Raw genomic sequence first — 17,523 nt, 5'->3', positions numbered from 1 at the left:
GAGGCCATCTGGTGTGTTCTGTGGTGGAACTGGTCCTCCTGGGAACAGATCCGGCGGAGGCGGAGGAATTGGGAATACGGGATGACATTTTTGCAAGAGGTAGGATGGGAAGAGGTATAATCCAGGTAGCTGTGGAATTCAGTGGGTTTGTAAAAAATGTCAGTGTCAAGTCGGTCGTCATCAATAGAGATGGATAGGTCCAGGAAGGGGAGGGAGGTGTCAGAGATGGTTCAGGTAAATTTAAGGTCAGGGTGGAATGTGTTGGTGAAGTTGATGAATTGCTCAACCTCCTCGCGGGAGCACGAGGTGGCGCCAATGCAGTCAGCAATGTAGCAGAGGAAGAGGTGGGGAATGGTGCCAGTGTAATTACGGAAGATCAACTGCTCTACATAGCCAACAAAGAGTCAGGCATAGCTGGGGCCCATACATGTGCCCATGTCTACCCCTTTGGTCTGGAGGAAGTGGGAAGATTCAAAGGAGAAATTGTTAAGGGTGAGGACCAGTTCGGCCAAACGAATGAGAGTGTCGGTGGAAGGGTTCTGTTGGGGACGTCTGGAGAGGAAAAAATGGAGGGCTTGGAGGCCCTGATCATGGCGGATGGAGGTGTAGAGGGATTGGATATCCATGGTGAAGATGAGGCGTTGGGGGCCGGTGAAACGGAAGTCTTGGAGGAGGTGGAGGGCGTGGGTGGTGTCTCGAACGTATGTGGGGAGTTCCTGGACTAGGGGGGATAGGACAGTGTCGGGGTCAGTAGAGATGAGCTCAGTGGGGCAGGAGCATGCTGAGACAATGGGTCGGCCAGGGTGGTTAGGTTTGTGGATCTTTGGAAGGAGGTAGAACCGGGCAGTGCGGGGTTCCTGGACTATGAGGTTGCAAGCTGTGGGTGGGAGATCTCCTGAGGTGATGAGGTTCTGTATGGTCTGGGAGATGATGGTTTGGTGATGGGGGATGGGGTCAAAGTCGAGGGGGCAGTAGGAAGAGGTGTCCTCGAGTTGGCGTTTGGCTTCAGCGGTGTAGAGGTCAGTGCACCAGACTACCACTGCGCCCCCTTTATCCGCTGGCTTGATGGTGAGGTTGGGATTGGAGCAGAGGGATTGGAGGGCTGAGCGTTGTGAGGGTGAGAGGTTGGAGTGGGGGAGGGAGGTAGACAGGTTGAGGCGGTTAATGTCCCGGCGGCAGTTGGAAATGAAGAGGTTGAGGGCAGGTAAGAGGCCAGCGCAGGGTGTCCAGGTGGATGCAGTGTGTTGGAGGTGGGCGAAGGGGTCCTCGGAAGGTGGGCGGGAGTCCTGATTGTGAAAGTAAGCTTGGAGTCGGAGGCGACTGAAGAATTGTTCGATGTCATAGCGTGTATTAAATTCATTGATGCGTGGATGGAGGGGGATGAAGGTGAGTCCTTTGCTGAGGACTGATCGTTCGTCCTCAGTGAGGGGGAGGTCTGGGGGGGTGGTGAAAACTCGGCAGGGCTGGGAGCTGGGATCTGGTGTGGTTGTAGAGCTGGGAGTGGGGGCGGAACCTGTAACTGGAGTGGGTGTGATGGTGGGGGGAATGGGGGTGGAGTCATGAGCAGGGGTAGTGTTCCCCTCGGGGTTCTGGGGGGTGGGGATAGTGACAGTGGGGTCTGTTGCGGGCCTGTCAGAGCATGTGCTGTTGACTGGTCCCCTTGATGCCTCTGTGACTAGAGGCCATTGGAGAGGGCGCAGTCTTTCATCATACCTGAAAATATCATTTACTTGATTTTTTAAAGGTTTTCTTTAAGGATTTGGGAGGGGGCAGGGTGACATTTGGTATACTTTATGAGTGATATGATTTTCCCTCATATTTAGTGTAAACCTTGGATTGTTTGGATAAAAGAGTATTCTCATCACCATGGAAACCAGTACCATTAGTATCACTACATAAAGAGGAACTTTTGTCAATCCTGCAGGTTTCACACTTATTATATACATAGTATCCAGCATGAGCTGTGTTCCCTCTCATCATGCACTTCTCTGTGAGATGCAGTGGGTGGATAAGAATAGTTATTGAACCTTATTGTTGATAAGTAACCTCACATGTCAGTCACAATTAATGTACAAAAAGCCCTCATCCTTGTTTTCAGACTGTTCCCACACCTGCATCCTGTTCCTTCTCTGTTGCCTTTCAACTGAAGCTGATGAAACTGAGCAAACATCTCTGCTAAACAATCTGACATTGGTGTTTTATCCCATGTATTAGCTTGCCAGCACCTGAGAGTGAAAATCAATTTCCTTGCCCCACTAGAATTAGGAGGTTATCAATAAATTGAGTTAATTGGATGGTAAGGCTGGAAATTAACCAGATTACTTGTTCATTTTAATTGAATTAATAGCTGTGTTGTTATATCAATCTATTGTATGTCAAGGTTCTACTATTAGTAACAGCTGCAATGTTTAACTCAGAATACTGCACATTAAGGATAGAAGTTTGTAGGGCTCTGAGTGATGCAGGATATAGTGGGGTTTGTGAAGAATGAAATGGGAAGTACAGGGAAGCTTATCTTAACATTGGGAGCATCTCTGGCTATCTTTTATGCTTTTATTGAGAGGCAATACAAATTTCTCACCAGGTGGCAGCAATCTGTCAAGTAAGCATGATAGTCATTTTATACATGCTGCAAATTGCCTCATTAATTTTGGGCTTCCTATCTTAGCAAACGTGCCAAACGCAGAAATTTTGACTACAGAAATTAGAGCAGGTACCTGATGATTTCAACTCACTGCTTGCTCCAGAGGACCTTCATGTCTCTGAGGACCAAACAGTATTTCAGGGCACAATCTACAGACACCAACACATGAACTTGCAGAACGCTATGGATATATAGTCCTTCATCGCAGGGCCAACCAGCAAATAGGAAGCAGCAAAGACACTTTGTAAACAGGGACGGACACCCAGCTCACACATTGAACAAAGACTGCATTTTACGGCTGCCTACTTTGCTCTCTTAGTGCTCACTCGCGTAATGCCATACCTTGCCTTCTAATGTCAAGACTTGGTAGTTAGCATATTGGCACTTCAACAAGAGCCTAAAGATTATCAGCACTGCTGCATTGACAGGTTCATTTGCACAGTCACACAGACAGGCTGCTTTTTGTAGTTGTCTATCAGTATCTGTCGGAGGGAAGGAGATGTTGATGTACAGCACACCAAGCTGCCACCTGCCTGTGTGGCAAACACACTGCATATCTTTTCAATGGGTCCTAGTACTGTCAGTCAGGGAGACAGTCTGTAGAAAGGCCAAGTGCTGACCGCAGTCAGTCGTCAGCATGGGATGCTGATAAACAGGGCTTCAAAAACTGTCCAACAACAATCCGGGGAATGTGTAATAGTCCCCAGTTGTAGCACCAATAGCATCAATAAGGGGAATCCCATATCATCAGTTAAAGAGTTATAAAGACTGTGGTCAGGGGTCTAGTCGGTCATTCATTGAGGGCATTCAGAGATTGGGGTCTCATCATCAAGTCTTGATGGAGGTGGAAAGGGGTCCTGTACAGGCAAAGGGGAGGTCACCACCAAAAAGGTTTGGGGAGTCAAGGCTTAGGAGGTAGTAAGGTGGTGGTGGGGAGGAGAAGCAGAGGCTTTGGGTAGTTGGAACCAGGGTTGTGGAGAGAGATCTCAATATGTATGGGGGAGGGATGTATGCAAAAACAGGATTGGAGGGTATGTTATGGGAGGAAGGGTTATTTTTAGTGACATCCTTAGCCTCCACAGTGGGGTGCATTATTGGAGTTGAGCTGACATTATTAAGGTAAAATGTTGGGATTTGGGGGAACAGTCGAGGCAAAGTTCAATATGGAGTGGCTGTTGGAGAAGTGCAAGGTAGAAAGGGACATGGAGGCTCTGGAGATTACATGGTGAGCAGATAGGGCCCAGAATTGACTGCATCCACCATAAACTGTATTCCTTGCCATTATTTGCCTTTCTCTAGAAGTAAAATACAACTGAAAAAATGCCAGGGTGGATGGCACCAGTGTAACTTTGATAAACAAAAGTGTGGCCTTCACAACTGCTGGATGTTAGACATGGAATGGGCAAATCCATGAAGCACTTGTTTCCAATCTCTGGCAACAATTCATTTGCAGCTATTTAGTTGCACATGTACAATCCATGCAAAGTGAACGTGCTTATGTTAGTAATGGTGAATTGGAGAATGTCAAACTATTGTCATCTCAGTAAAGTAGATGCTAACATCAATAATTTAAAATGATACAAATGCTGGCCAAGAGCATCCAATCACTGACTGGGTGATGACAGGATGCAGGCCTCCAGTGGGCATTGGGAACAAAGATAGCTATGACTTTCATGAGGGTGTTCAGATGGGATGTAACTAAGGACAAGAAAACTCTGTGGCCTGGAGGTTAAACCGTGCTCAGGGACTGAGAATGGCATTGTTTGTGCATGGGCGTGTGAGCCATGTTGGCTCTGTGCCATGAACAGAGTGTGGCTTTGTGGCTGCTGTGCCATGACATTGCCAATAACGGGCAATGCCAGATTGCCAATGCTTGTCTGGGTGCATGGCAATCTTTTAAAGATGGCAAGTGAGTCCAGATATCTACTGAGTCGTGAACAGCTTTGCGAACAGAACATGATAAGGTGAGGATAGAATTGAATGTGAGGGACAGGGTACGTGGTTAATGAGGTGAGTTTGATATGATGTGGTGAGAAATCTCACATTGAGAATTCCTCCAAAAAGCAATTCACAATCAGTCAAAAAATAACACAAGAATCAGCTCTCAGATTTGTCAAACCAAATTATGACAGAGATTTCTAGGACTTCTTTGACCTGTCTGGTTAACTGATGGGCATTAGGAGAACCCCAGTAAAATACTTGAAACAGAGAAGATGAGTAAATGTATGGGACTGATCTTAGTTCTAAGATTTTGATTATTTGAGTAGAATTGGAATGAGTTGGGCTGTGGGAGAATCGGATGAGAAGTTAAGTAAGGCCTTTCTCATAGTCTGGAGAAAGAGTTTCATTTTCCAATAGTGTTTCCAGTGAAATAGAATAGAATATCCTTTATTGTCACGTGTATTCCTGTACAGGGTACAGTGAAATGTTTTTACAATGGCTGCCTTTAATGGCGCCATCTTAAGTACAAGTACATAGGCACAAATCTTAGATACAAAAAAGGGCTAAAAAGGAAAACTAGTCAGTTAGTTAAAGGATTGACATTACAGACCAATAAAGAGCTTCTAAGAACAGTAGCTTAGCACATGGTTTGACCACCTGCACCAGGCCCCAGCCCAACAACTGTCCCACTCCACACCAAGTCTCCAGCATTCAGCTGCACCAAAGTATTTGTGGGGTTTTTGCTTGTTGCCACCCTCTCTAACAATGAATATCACATCATCAATATGCAGACTCCTAATCCACTGTGCATTGGATTGAAACTAGATGCTGAGAATTCCCAACAGGAACATCAGAGCAGGTACCTGACTGGAGAGCAGTCATTTACTTATTCCTCCGAACCTCCATAGTATCATACATTATGGAAACTAGCCCTTTGTTCCAAACAGTCCATGCCAGCTATGTTCCAAAATTAAAGTAGTCCCATGTGCCTATGTTTGGTCCTCCAAACTTTTTTTTATTCATGTAATTATCCAAATGTCTTTTAAATATTGTAACTGTAACTGTATCCACCACTTCCTCTGGCAGTTCATTGCACACATTCCCTGTGTAAAAATGTTGCCCCTCATGTCCTTTTTAAATCTTTTTCCTCTCACCTTAAATATATGCCCTCTAGTCTTGAAATCCCCCACCATGGGGAAAAGATACCTGCCATTCACCTTATCTATACCCTTCGTGATTTTAAATACCTCAATAAGGTCACACCCCTCAACCTCTTACACTCCATTGAAAAAAGTTCCCTGTAACTTCTTCCTGTAACTCAAGCCTTCCATTCCCTGCAACATTTTGGTAAATCTTTTCTGCACCCTCTCCAGCTTAATAATATCCTTCCTTTCGATGTCAATCTTGGAGATCAGGCGCTCATTTCAGGGCATGCTCCAGGGCAACATCCACATGAACACCACATCAATGCAAACTGGCATCTGACACTTGACAGCTCTTGGCACCACCATGGCACATCTCCAAACTACTTACAGCACTCTTCCACTTTAGAGCTACACTTTGGATGTGCTGGAACCTCCCACTACAATGCTGCTACAAGGACTGTTTGAGCACATGGACAAGGCACCCAGTTCACGGATTAGACCAGGGTGCAAGTCAAGGATCTCTCTGTGCTCATTCATTTTGTGACTGCTTCAATGCTCACAGTATCTCTGCCTTGCCTTGTGTTTCAGTACTTTGCCCCTCAGCCACAATTGAGGCACTCAAGGTACTGGTTGTATCGTCTTGCAGTGTAGCGCAGGCAGTCATCAGACAAGGGGCTGCTGCTACAAAGCACAGTGCGACTTCAATCTCACTGTCACACTATGTGGTAATAGCTTATATGAAAATACACATGGCAGTTCAAAGTCTAAGTTGCATAGTCTTCAATAAAATCTAGGAAGACACCTTAGCAGTCGAGGGGCAACGGCACAGTAAATCACAGGCAGCATCCAGTATTGATCCAGAGATGTTGGTCTGGCCAGTTAGGTGTTTGGAATTGTCACAATTAGGGTCCTCTCTGTAGTTAGCAAGGAGCTCCCACCACCCATCCTGACTCGTTCTGCTGTATTGTGGGCTGTTTTCCCTGGGACAAGAGAAAGGAAAGGTTTGAGGGAATAGATGGCACAGCTGTTAACAGTGGTGCAGCTGCAAGACAGATATTGAGGTGTCCCAAGTAGGTGTGTAGGCAGTGCAGGGAGCATACCAAGTTTATCATGTAGGGGTTGCAGTTGTGAGAGGATGAGCAAGTGAAGGATGATGAGGGTGTTAGACCATGAGCCTTGGTGGGAAGTGGATGCAGAGAGAAGATGGTGACACTTCCCGTGGTGCAGCTTAGAAGACCATGAATCTTGTCCGTAGTCTGCTAGACATACCTCCAGTTGGCTGAGATTGGTCTGACCTGGCTGGCAGCCTTGAGCCAGCCTATCAGAGTCTGCTAATGTGTCCTCCTCTGCTAGTCAGTGTCTCTCCTTTGCAACCATAGTGTCCAGTCAGGCCTCCAGACCCTTTTCTGGAAAGTGGGCCCCAAGTTCCCCTTATCTGCTATATCCAAGGCAAATGTCTCAAGCAGCTCCGAACTGATGGGGTTGGCCAGGACTTTTTAAAGCCGGCATTGGTAATTCCAGGATATCCTGGCAGTGGTAAGTATTTCTGGCTACACTGAATGGGAGAGCACCGAGAAAGAGGACTGCCACAAAGGCAGACTATGGTAGTTAATAAGGTGAGGTTGGAATCATAATGTGAGAAAACTGTCTAGGCACATGGAGAGCAACCCTCCATAAAGCCTTCCTCGATCACTTAATCTGAACTATCAACATCCTTTCTCCCCCAGCACTCCAACGATGCACCCAAATTATTGCATAAACTCTGCCCCCTCCACACTTCATGTCAGCTTTGATGAAGAGACATCTAGACTTGAAACGTTAGCTTGCTTTCTCTAACCAGATGCTGCCTGACCCATTGTGATCTCCAGCATTGTTCGTTTTCGGCCCATAGCCTTGTGAGCTTTGGCATTGCAAGAGCACATCTAAATACCTATTAAATGTTATAAGGGTTTCTGCTTCTACCACCCTCACAGGCAGTAAGTTCCAGATTTCCACCACCCTCTGGGTGGCAAATTGTTTGCTCACATCTCCTCTAAACCTTCTGCCCCTTTGCTTTAAAGGGAACATAGAGAACAAGAGGTGGAGAGGTTCAGTGAGGTAATGCCAGAGTTTAGGAAATTGCAATTGAAAGGCATGTCCACACCATTGAATGATTAAAATGCTCAAGGAACCAAAATTGAAGGAAAACAAGTATCTCCAGACATTTGTCTGGGGTGATGGGAGTGGTGATATGGGGAGGTGGTGGCAGGGGAAGAAATGCAGAAGAGAGGGTGATATTGTGGTAGGCCTTTAATGATCAGTTAGGAGAAGCTTTTCTGTCAGCAATGGGGGCCTGAGATTAGCACAGGAATGGCCCTCTACATTCCTGTGAAAAGAGTCCAACAACTAAGTTTGATGTAAGTAAAGGACAAGTTGTCTTAAGGTTTTATCCCAATATGTTGGAATTCTGCCCATTAATGCAATCTCCTTTCTTTGCTCACTACATTGGGTCTGAGTATCACACACAGCATCTGAAAATTTAATGCTTTACAGAGCAATTTCTAGGCCAGCAAATATTTGAAAAATCTGTCGCTCAAGTTACAACAAGCTCATTGTATTTAATTCTGAAATTCAAGCCAAAGTCTGCTTGCTTTGTTTCTATTCACTTCAGATTCCTATTTTAAAAAATCACATGTATCTTTTTGTCCCCTCCTGCTCTTTCTCTCTCAATCATTTAATAATCTAGCTCATGCGACTCCATCTTTTCCCTTGTTCCTCCCTTGAATCTGTATCTATATTATTTTTATATCGTCAGCCTTCATTCTCCTTTCTGTTCTCTTTATCTCCATCTCCCCGATTTATTTTACAAATTTGTTTTCACTTTACCTTTTACAGTCAGTGTCCTTCCCCTTCCCATTCAAGCCAAATGATTTTGTTAACAGAAGTATTATCATTGTCACTGTTCAAAAATAGTGATCCTCATTTAAAGCAGAAATAGTTTTACTTATTTTCTCTCTCTCTCTCTCTCTCTCTCTCTGGTTACTGAGTCATAGAGTCATAGAGATGTACAGCATGGAAACAGATCCTTCGGTTCAACCCGTCCATGCCGACCAGATATCCCAACCCAATCTAGTCCCACTTGCCAATACCAAGCCCATATCCCTCCAAACCCTTCCTATTCATATACCCATCCAAAAGCCTCTTAAATGTTGCAATTGTACCAGCCTCCACCACTTCCTCTGGAAGCTCATTCCAAACATGTACCACCCTCTGTGTGAAAGAATTGCCCCTTAGGTGTCTTTTATATCTTTCCCCTCTCACCCTAAACCTATGCCCTCTAGTTCTGGACTCCCTGGCCCCAGGGAAAAGACTTTGTCTATTTATCCTATCCATGCCCCTCATAATTTTGTAAATTTCTATAAGGTCACCCCTTAGCCTCCAATGCTCCAGGGAAAACAGCCCCAGCCTGTTCAGCCTCTTCCTATAGCTCAAATCCTCCAACCCTGGCAACATCCTTTAAATCTTTTCTGAATCCTTTCAAGTTTCACAAAATCTTTCCAATAGGAAGGAGACCAGAATTGCAAGCAATATTCCAACAGTGGCCTAACCAATGTCCTGTACAGCCGCAACATGACCTCCCAACTCCTGTACTCAATACTCTGACCAATAAAATAAACCATACCAAACGCCTTTTTCACTATCCTATCGACCTGCGACTCCACTTTCAAGGAGCTATGAACCTGCACTCCAAGGTCTCTTTGTTCAGCAACACTCCCTAGGACCTTACCATTAAGTGTATAAGTCCTGATAAGATTTGCTTAACCAAAGTGCAGCCTTTTGCACCGTTTTTCTGAAAAAGCAGTGGAACCAGAGCTTCTGGGTATTATTAAGACCGAAGTAGATCAGGGGTAGGCAGGAAAGATGGGTGGATTTGAATTTACAATCTGACTAGTCATGATCATGTTGAGTAGAAGAGCAGTTTGAGGGGCTGAATGGCCTACTTCTGCTCCTTATTTGTAAGTTTGTAAAAGATCTGTATTCAGATCTTTGTGAACAGGAGGGCAGGCTTCCATATTGGCTTATGTAGTGACACAAGATTAAATATCATTAATAAAATCAATGCAGCAAGAGCAGCTCTATTGGAGAAAGACTGTGAATAAAAATGGCAGAATGGTCATCAGTTATTCAGATTAATCCAACCCTACAGGATAGGAATGATAAGAATATCTTCCCAATCCTGCACGAAATAATTGTGCATTAGTAACCTCATGGTGGGGTGGGCAGATGGAGCAGTAAGTGGTGGTCTTGCTGTCATGATAATTGTAAATACTTCAATTCTTAAAGTACAAAAGTATCCTTCCTGAGAATGTTTGAGTAAAACTGCTGTGAGACCACATTATTTGGTCACCTCCGTATCACAGCAGTAAACAGAGCACTGACATGACCAGTGAAGAGAATGGCTGAAAGGTTGTGGCCATTGACTGTCTACATCTCTTATCTGGTGTCACTGAGAATTAAAGTGCCCCTGACTGGAATTGAGGACTGATGAAGAGACACCAACCACCTACCAGAGTCAAGTTGGAACCTGAGCCCAGGATGCCGCACTCCCTGAGGGAAGGTACTTCATGTCATCCTGAATTCACTTCAATTGTATTGTAACTAAGCATGCTGTCAAAACAGGTTTCATTTAAATTGTTCAACCAATCCACCTGAGGCCCCAGGACAGTTCCCAAACTGATGCGGGATTGTTTCAAATGTTTTGAGAGTCACTCCTTCTTCTGTTTGCGAAAGAGCTAAGCATCCCAGCTGTCAGCCTGCACCTGACAGTCTGCCAGTATAACCAAGGTCCTGCCAGTAGCAAATTGAAAGTACATGTACCAGCATGAAATCGGAGGTTCCAGTATTATTGCAGCTTAAGCTGTGCCAATTGAGTTATTTAATATTGCGGTATCGGCTTAATACGAAGTAGGTTTCTCTTCTATCCTCAAAGACATTGGCGTTTACACATAGGTAGGTTTTATTACAATGTATTCACAGTATGGTACATTCTCGGCACATATAGATGTGGGTTGAAGGACAGCAGGCTCTGCAGCCCAGGAAAATAAGCAAAAGCATGATACAAAGCATAGCCACCCTGAGCCACCCCAGAACTTTGAGGACCAAGTAAGGTGTGCTGATAATGAGGCCAAACAGGGTGAGTGCAGGGTATCACCAAACAAGGTATCATCACCCTCATCGACAAGCTGAAAGGGGAAAGGGAGAGCATCTGAAACTGGCCACCATTGTTAAATGTGGATTAAAAAATCTTTTCAAAGGTCATGGCCAACCCAGTCAGGTCTGCTCTGGGATCAGTAATTCACCCCAACCAAATCTGTACTGTACTGGGGAGGAAGATCACTGAGAGTCTCGCATTCGTCAGGGATACAACTGCCTACATACAGGACAGGGGGGTGGACACCTGCCTCATCAGCATGAACCAGGAGAAAACCTTTGACAGGATATCATAGATGTACATGAGAGATGTTCTCTCAAATATGGGCTTTGGGGAGGGAATCTGCAAATGGATCCGACTGCTCTACACCAACACCATTAATGCAATTTCAATCAACAGGTGGGAATCAGAAAGCTTTCCAATCTAATCTGGAGTCAGGCAGGGCGGCCCACTCTCTCCTGCCTTGTTTGTGTGCTGCATAGAGCCATTTGCCGAGTCCATAGGAAGGATGTGAGCCTGAAAGGGGTGACAATTCCTGGCAGTGGGAGTCTACAGGTTAAGGCCTCCCTGTACATGGATGACGTCATTATTTTCTGCTCGGATCCACTAATAGTATACAGATTCATGTGCATCTGTGATCAGCTTGAACAGGCCTCAGGGGCTAAGGTAAATCAAGGCAAGAGTGAGATCACACTCATTGGAAACTGGGCTGACCAATTGTCTATCCCCTTCACCATCAGGACAGACCATAGGAAGGTGCTGGGTATTTGGTCCAGGAGGGCTGGGGCATGCACCAAGGCTTGGGAGGAGCTTGTCATTATGGTGAGGCAGATGGAAGCACCAATCACTCTCCATGGCAGGTAAAAACCTGGTCATCAGGTGTGAGGTACTCTCAGTGTTGTTATACCTGGTGCAGGTCTGGCCTTTTCCCTGAACCTGTGCTGCCGCTGTCGCCTGGGCCATCCTTCACTTCATGTGGAGATTGAAGATGGACCATGTCTGAAGAGACACTATGGACAAAGAACTAGGAAGAGGAGGATAAAACACACTTAATGCTATCCTCACCCCGATGGCCACCTTTGTGTGTGGCTGCATCAAGCTATGCATGGATCCCCGGTACGCAAACACCAAATGTCACTATCCCTGAGGTTCTACCTGTCCCCAGTGTTGTGAAGGATAGGCCTGGCCTTGCTGCAGCAGAATGCTCCAAGTAGTTAGACTGTTCCGTATCACCTGTCTTTGTGGAGAAATTGGGGAAGGAAAACAGCTTTGACCACAAGTCCATCAGGAAGTGGTAAGCACAAAGTGTCCTCAAGACCCTTCAGGAAAAGGAGAGTGTGGATCCTGTCGATCCCTGAGCAGACTGTCAAAGTCATTTGGTAAAATGCCTCATGCCAGAACTTTCCAACAAGCACCAAGACACGGTTTGGCTGGTGGTAAGAAGAACTCTGCCTGTGAGATCCTTTATGCACACCTGGACTCTCTGTGTCACTGCACGCTGTCCTCGAAGCAGCTGTGGAGGGGACAAGACTGTCACACACCTCCTTCTGGAATGTGCCTATGCAAAGGAAGTCTGGAGAGGAATGCAGTGGTGTTTGTCGAGGTTCATCCCAACAGCTCCCTGACATGGACGCTGTGCTATAAGATCTGTTTCCTGGGAAGCACACCAAGATGAACATCAACTGTGCCTGGAGGACCATCAACTTGGTGAAAGATGCTCTTTGGTCTGTCTGAAACGTGCTGGTCTTCCAGCTGAAGGACCCGACCCCGACTGTGTGTTGCCAGCTGGTACATTCCAAGGTCCAGGACTACGTGCTGAGGGATGTGCTGAAGCTTGGGGCACCTGCTGCCAAGGCACAGTGGGGAAAGACCACCATGTAATGTTCTTCTGCTGAAGAATAATGGAGGTCCATTCAGGAACTGGGCCCTGCTGACACCTTAGCTAAATGCCAAGAGAATGACTGTAAATATAGAAAATGGTGAACATCAAAGACTGAATTTGTTCCCTGTAAATAAAGAGAGTATAGATCTGAATGGCTTCATTAACTGTACATTGACCAAAGATTTCTTTCATTGAATAAAGTACATTTTTGCAAGAAAAGAAATCTGTAGCTCCAGAATACAACAAGCATTTGAAAGTGCATGCTGCTACAGCGACTGGACTCCCTGTGTGAACTGTAACACATCACCTAAATGCACAGAAGGAATCTCTGTTGGAGGACATGGCCCTATCTCACACAATATGCGCAAGCTTGTGTGTGAAGTAGAATCCCGTAGAAGTACCATAGACTAAATTTCATAAGTGCACAATAAATAGGCCACTATGTTGCTGTATCCACTGCCTCTTTGTCCAATCCTATCAACATATCTTTCTATTGGCTTCTGTCTCATATCATAGAATCTCTACAGTGTGAAAGCAAACCATTCGGTCCATCCCATCCACACTGACCCTCCAAAGTGCATCCCACCCAGACACACCCCACTACTCCTGTATTTCCCATGGCTAATCCACCTAGCTTGCACATCTGTGGACATTATAGGCAATTCAGCATTGCTGGCCCACCTAACCTGCACATCGTTGGACTGTGGGAGGAAACCAGAACACCTGGAGTAAACCCACATAGACACTGAGAGAGTGTGCAAACTTCTCACAGACAGTCACCCAAAGCTGTATTCAAACCTGGCGCTGTGAGGCAGCTGTGCTAACACTCGCCACTGTGCTGCCTGTATGTTTATCCAGCTTCCTTTTCAAGGATTCTATGCTAATTCACTTCAACTTTTCCTTAGCAAGTTCCAAATTTTGATAATTCTTTGCAGATATGTATGTTTCTGGAATTACCTGTTGGATTTATTGATGTCTATCTCATATCTATCGTATTGGTAGCCTGGGACACATGGAAATACCATGATTACTCCATCAAACCTTTTCATAATTTTAAAAACCTCCGTTAGGTCAGCTCTTAGCCTTTGCTAGAGAAAACAGCACCAGTCTGCACAACATTTCCTAATGAATCTGTCAGTTCTGCTATCACCTTTCTGCTATCAGCATGTAATTTCTTTTACATCTTTGCCAGACAAAGTGGAGAGAAACCAAAAATAAAACATACACTTCGCAACAATCTTCAATCCCCTCATTGGTAGATTGAACTCATTTTTAAAGTACACTATAGGGTGAATGTCAATTGACAGAGAGTATTGAAGTGTTCTAACATTCAGCAGTCAGTACATTTAACAATTGCATGTTAACCATAGATAATACTTTGAGCATTGTATAAGGAATTGATGGAAGATGTGTGGGCGAGCGTAGGCGAGGTATATTAAATAACTGAACTACAGTTTCTTTCAATCATTTCTACCTGCCGCGTTGCTCACAGGATTCAGCAGGGACCCACTAAACAGCTGCAAAGTAAGTATGTCAACATACTTTGATGACACATGAGAAACAGTGTGTGGGAGAAGCATAAAAAGAACTTAGTTGTTATCCTTGTCACATTATACAGTTTCAAAAGCTCTTCCATCTTCAGGGATGTTTAGGGTGAGCCTCTTTTTCTAACCAAGGTTTCTTGTGGTACATACTGCAGATCTTGTGAGCTATGATAATTGGTATGTGTTTCCTTTCTTCAGAGATTCGCAAGCCAGTAACAAGGAGTTGATTACTCCCTGTCGAACTGCAAGCCACTCCATGTGGATTATATCCCAAAATGTAAAACTATTTTGTGTTTTTCCCTTTGAAAACTACACAAGCACAGGGGTTCAAAGGCCAGCTTCTATTCTACTGGAGTGGACTAGTGGGATTGAGTACTGTCATGTGTACCAGCTTGTGTTTGAGCGTAATGTACTGTGGAGAGTACAGTCAAAGAGCTAGCTCCTAGTTGCCTTGTTGAAAGTAAAGGGTGTCTCTCACTCTGAGTACTGCAAACCAGTTCAAAAAGAAATCAGGACAAAGGAACAAAACAAAGAATTTCTATACAACTGCCAATAGCAACACAATCAGTGCAACCCAATAAAGGCTACACTGTCATCTTGTATGTTCGTCATGAGCAACCCAGTGACCTGTGTAACCTTTGCTTTCACTTTTAACATTTTAGACCCACCTTGTATTTCTAATCCACTTGTATATTCTTCTCATGTTTAGGAATTATAACCTGGCTCCTTTAAAAACATGAGTTCCTGCTCTCCAAGGGAAAGGTAACCACAAGGGAAGGGAACAATTTTTAACCTAGCCTTGTTGCAATCAACTGAGGGGGTTGGTGAATAAAGGAGAGCCCAATCAATCCTTCTCGCCTGAGAGCTTAACACTTTGTGGTATCCCGTATGAAATCATAATGAATGAGGGAACCTTGGCCAGGGTCTAATCATAACATGACTTACTGATAGCAGGATGAATTATAAGATGTGGCATATAATGTTGAGGAATTGGAAGCAAATGATCTTGGGGAATGGGTTGTATTTGCATTTGAAGGTCAAGTTGGTTGCAAAAGGATATTGTTAGGCTTTAGTCTGAATAAGCAGCATGAAGAGAGCTGGGAGCCACGCCCGAGCCCTGTAATTTATGATGGATGGCTTTAGTGCTGGCAATATGAAATGGAAGAAAGTCACCACTTTCTCAATGGCAAATAGGAACAGGCAATAAATGCTCGCCAGCCAGCGATGTCCACATCCTACAAGTGAGTAAAAAAAGAGATGGTGAAAGACAGACATGTTTGTCTTACAATGACAGCAGATCTCTTAGCAGGAGTAGCTACAACCAGCATCAGAATGGAATAGAATGGAATAGCCTTTATTGTCACATGCACTCGAATGAGTGCAGTGAAATGTTTGTAATGTTGCCTCTTGACACCATCTCAGATACATACCCAGGGACAGATACTTTAGGGGTTGTTGCAGAATTGAAATAGTAAAAAGAAGACTAGCATGGGAATACAGAGTTTAAAAAGCCCAGAATGAGAATAAAGAGTATTAAGTTATAGTCCTTTTCTAGTGAGTCTGTGTCCACCAGGTTTCAGAACACGAGGCCACTCTGCCTCCACACACTGGCCTCTGCCCAGGACTTCGCTCCCCGGCCGGCACATGCTCGCTTTGCTCCCGCTCCAGTCTCCTGCCACGACTTAGCTCCCAGCTCAGCCCACGCTTGCTCTGCTCCCCGATCCAGGTTCTGGCTAGAACTCACTTCCAGAAAACTGCTGCGCTTGCACTGCTCCCGTTCCGGATTCCTGCCATGACTCGGCTCTCTGCTTGGCCTGTTTTTGCTCAGTTTCCCGTTCCAGACTCCTGCCATGACTCAGCTCTCTGCTTGTGCTCGCTCTGATTCCCGTTCCGTATTCCTGCCATAACCTGTCTCCCTGCTCGGCCCATGCTCGCTCTGATTCCCGTTCCGTATTCCTGCCATGACCCGGCTCCCTGCTCGGCCCATGCTCGCTCTGCTTCCCCTTCCAGGCTGTGGCCACAACTTGCAGCCAGGTCCCAGCCCATATTCGCTCTGCTCCTGTGATTTGCATCCAGGCTGTTGCTGCTCCAGCCACAATGTGCTACCAGCACTTGGCCCACGCTCGCTCTGCTCCAGCTCCAGCTTCAGCCCCAGCCATGACCTGTCTCCCACGCCAGGCTGGTATCGGACTCCGTTCTCCATTCCCTCCAGGGAGAGTACTTTAGGAAGTTAAAGGTTGGGGGGTGTGGGGAGGGTGGCGGTGGAAGAAAAACAACAAATAGTGGGGAAACGTCAAGAAAAGGAGCTGGCAAGCAGAGGAGCTCTCACTGGAATGTCTTTCTCTGCCGTCATCTGAACTAGAAGTAGGTCACTGAAAATCATTACATGATTGGGTGGAGTCAACAGATTTCTGGTTAACCAACCCAGGCAAGTCCAAATTATAGCTGTCATCAATTACATTCAGAATTGAGTGCGAAAATCAGACTGTTGAACAGACAAACTTTATTAGCACAACAGCCATTCAGCATCTATTTTTAGCCTGTGGCCAAAACAATTCCAGTGCATTTCAATTGATTTACAATTGATTTGGAATCATTTCAGGCCTGACCTCCCCAGAGCGTGAATCCCTTTCAGACCCTGTCAACCTGTTCCTAAGATAATGTGGACAAACTTACACAAGTCTTCAAATAGTTCATAACATAGCACTGATGGCTTGTTACCATTGATTCTGGATAACTGAGTTATTCATACCAGCATAAAAAGTGCGTTGTTGACAAAACTAAAGATCATCCAAGTTTCAACTGAGTCACCACAAAACATTTGCATCCAAAAGCTATAAAATAACTAAGCTGATCCTGTTGAATATTTGCCCATTGTTCTTATCTACCTTAAATTATTTTGCAAATAAAAGTACAGTTTCCACACATCAGTTCATCAGTGTTGACATACAAACAAACACAGTCATCTTGTTTAGATTTACCTGACCAATATTTACTAAATGTTCACTGTAACATTCCTCTGTGTTGGACCTTATTGGAAACCAATACTGGCTGGATTTTTCCAAAACAGGATTGAAACCACTCCAGCATTAGTTATAATAAACACAACTCTTTATTCTCCAGTGTGCATGCATAAAAGGGTTGACAACCTAATCAAAAAGACAATAATTTTTACG

At 45.0% G+C, this 17,523-nt stretch overlaps 1 pseudogene; it reads right to left on the bottom strand.

Moving 5' to 3' along the window:
* The window catches only part of LOC140476799 (small ribosomal subunit protein uS3-like), a 69,480-nt pseudogene extending 53,281 nt beyond the window's left edge, over positions 1 to 16,199 (bottom strand).
* Positions 16,200 to 17,523: the final 1,324 nt, after the last annotated feature.

The sequence above is a fragment of the Chiloscyllium punctatum genome, chromosome 5, assembly GCF_047496795.1.
Source record: "Chiloscyllium punctatum isolate Juve2018m chromosome 5, sChiPun1.3, whole genome shotgun sequence".
Classification (NCBI taxonomy): Eukaryota; Metazoa; Chordata; class Chondrichthyes; order Orectolobiformes; family Hemiscylliidae; genus Chiloscyllium; species Chiloscyllium punctatum.
This window is presented reverse-complemented; position numbering and strand designations above follow the sequence as displayed.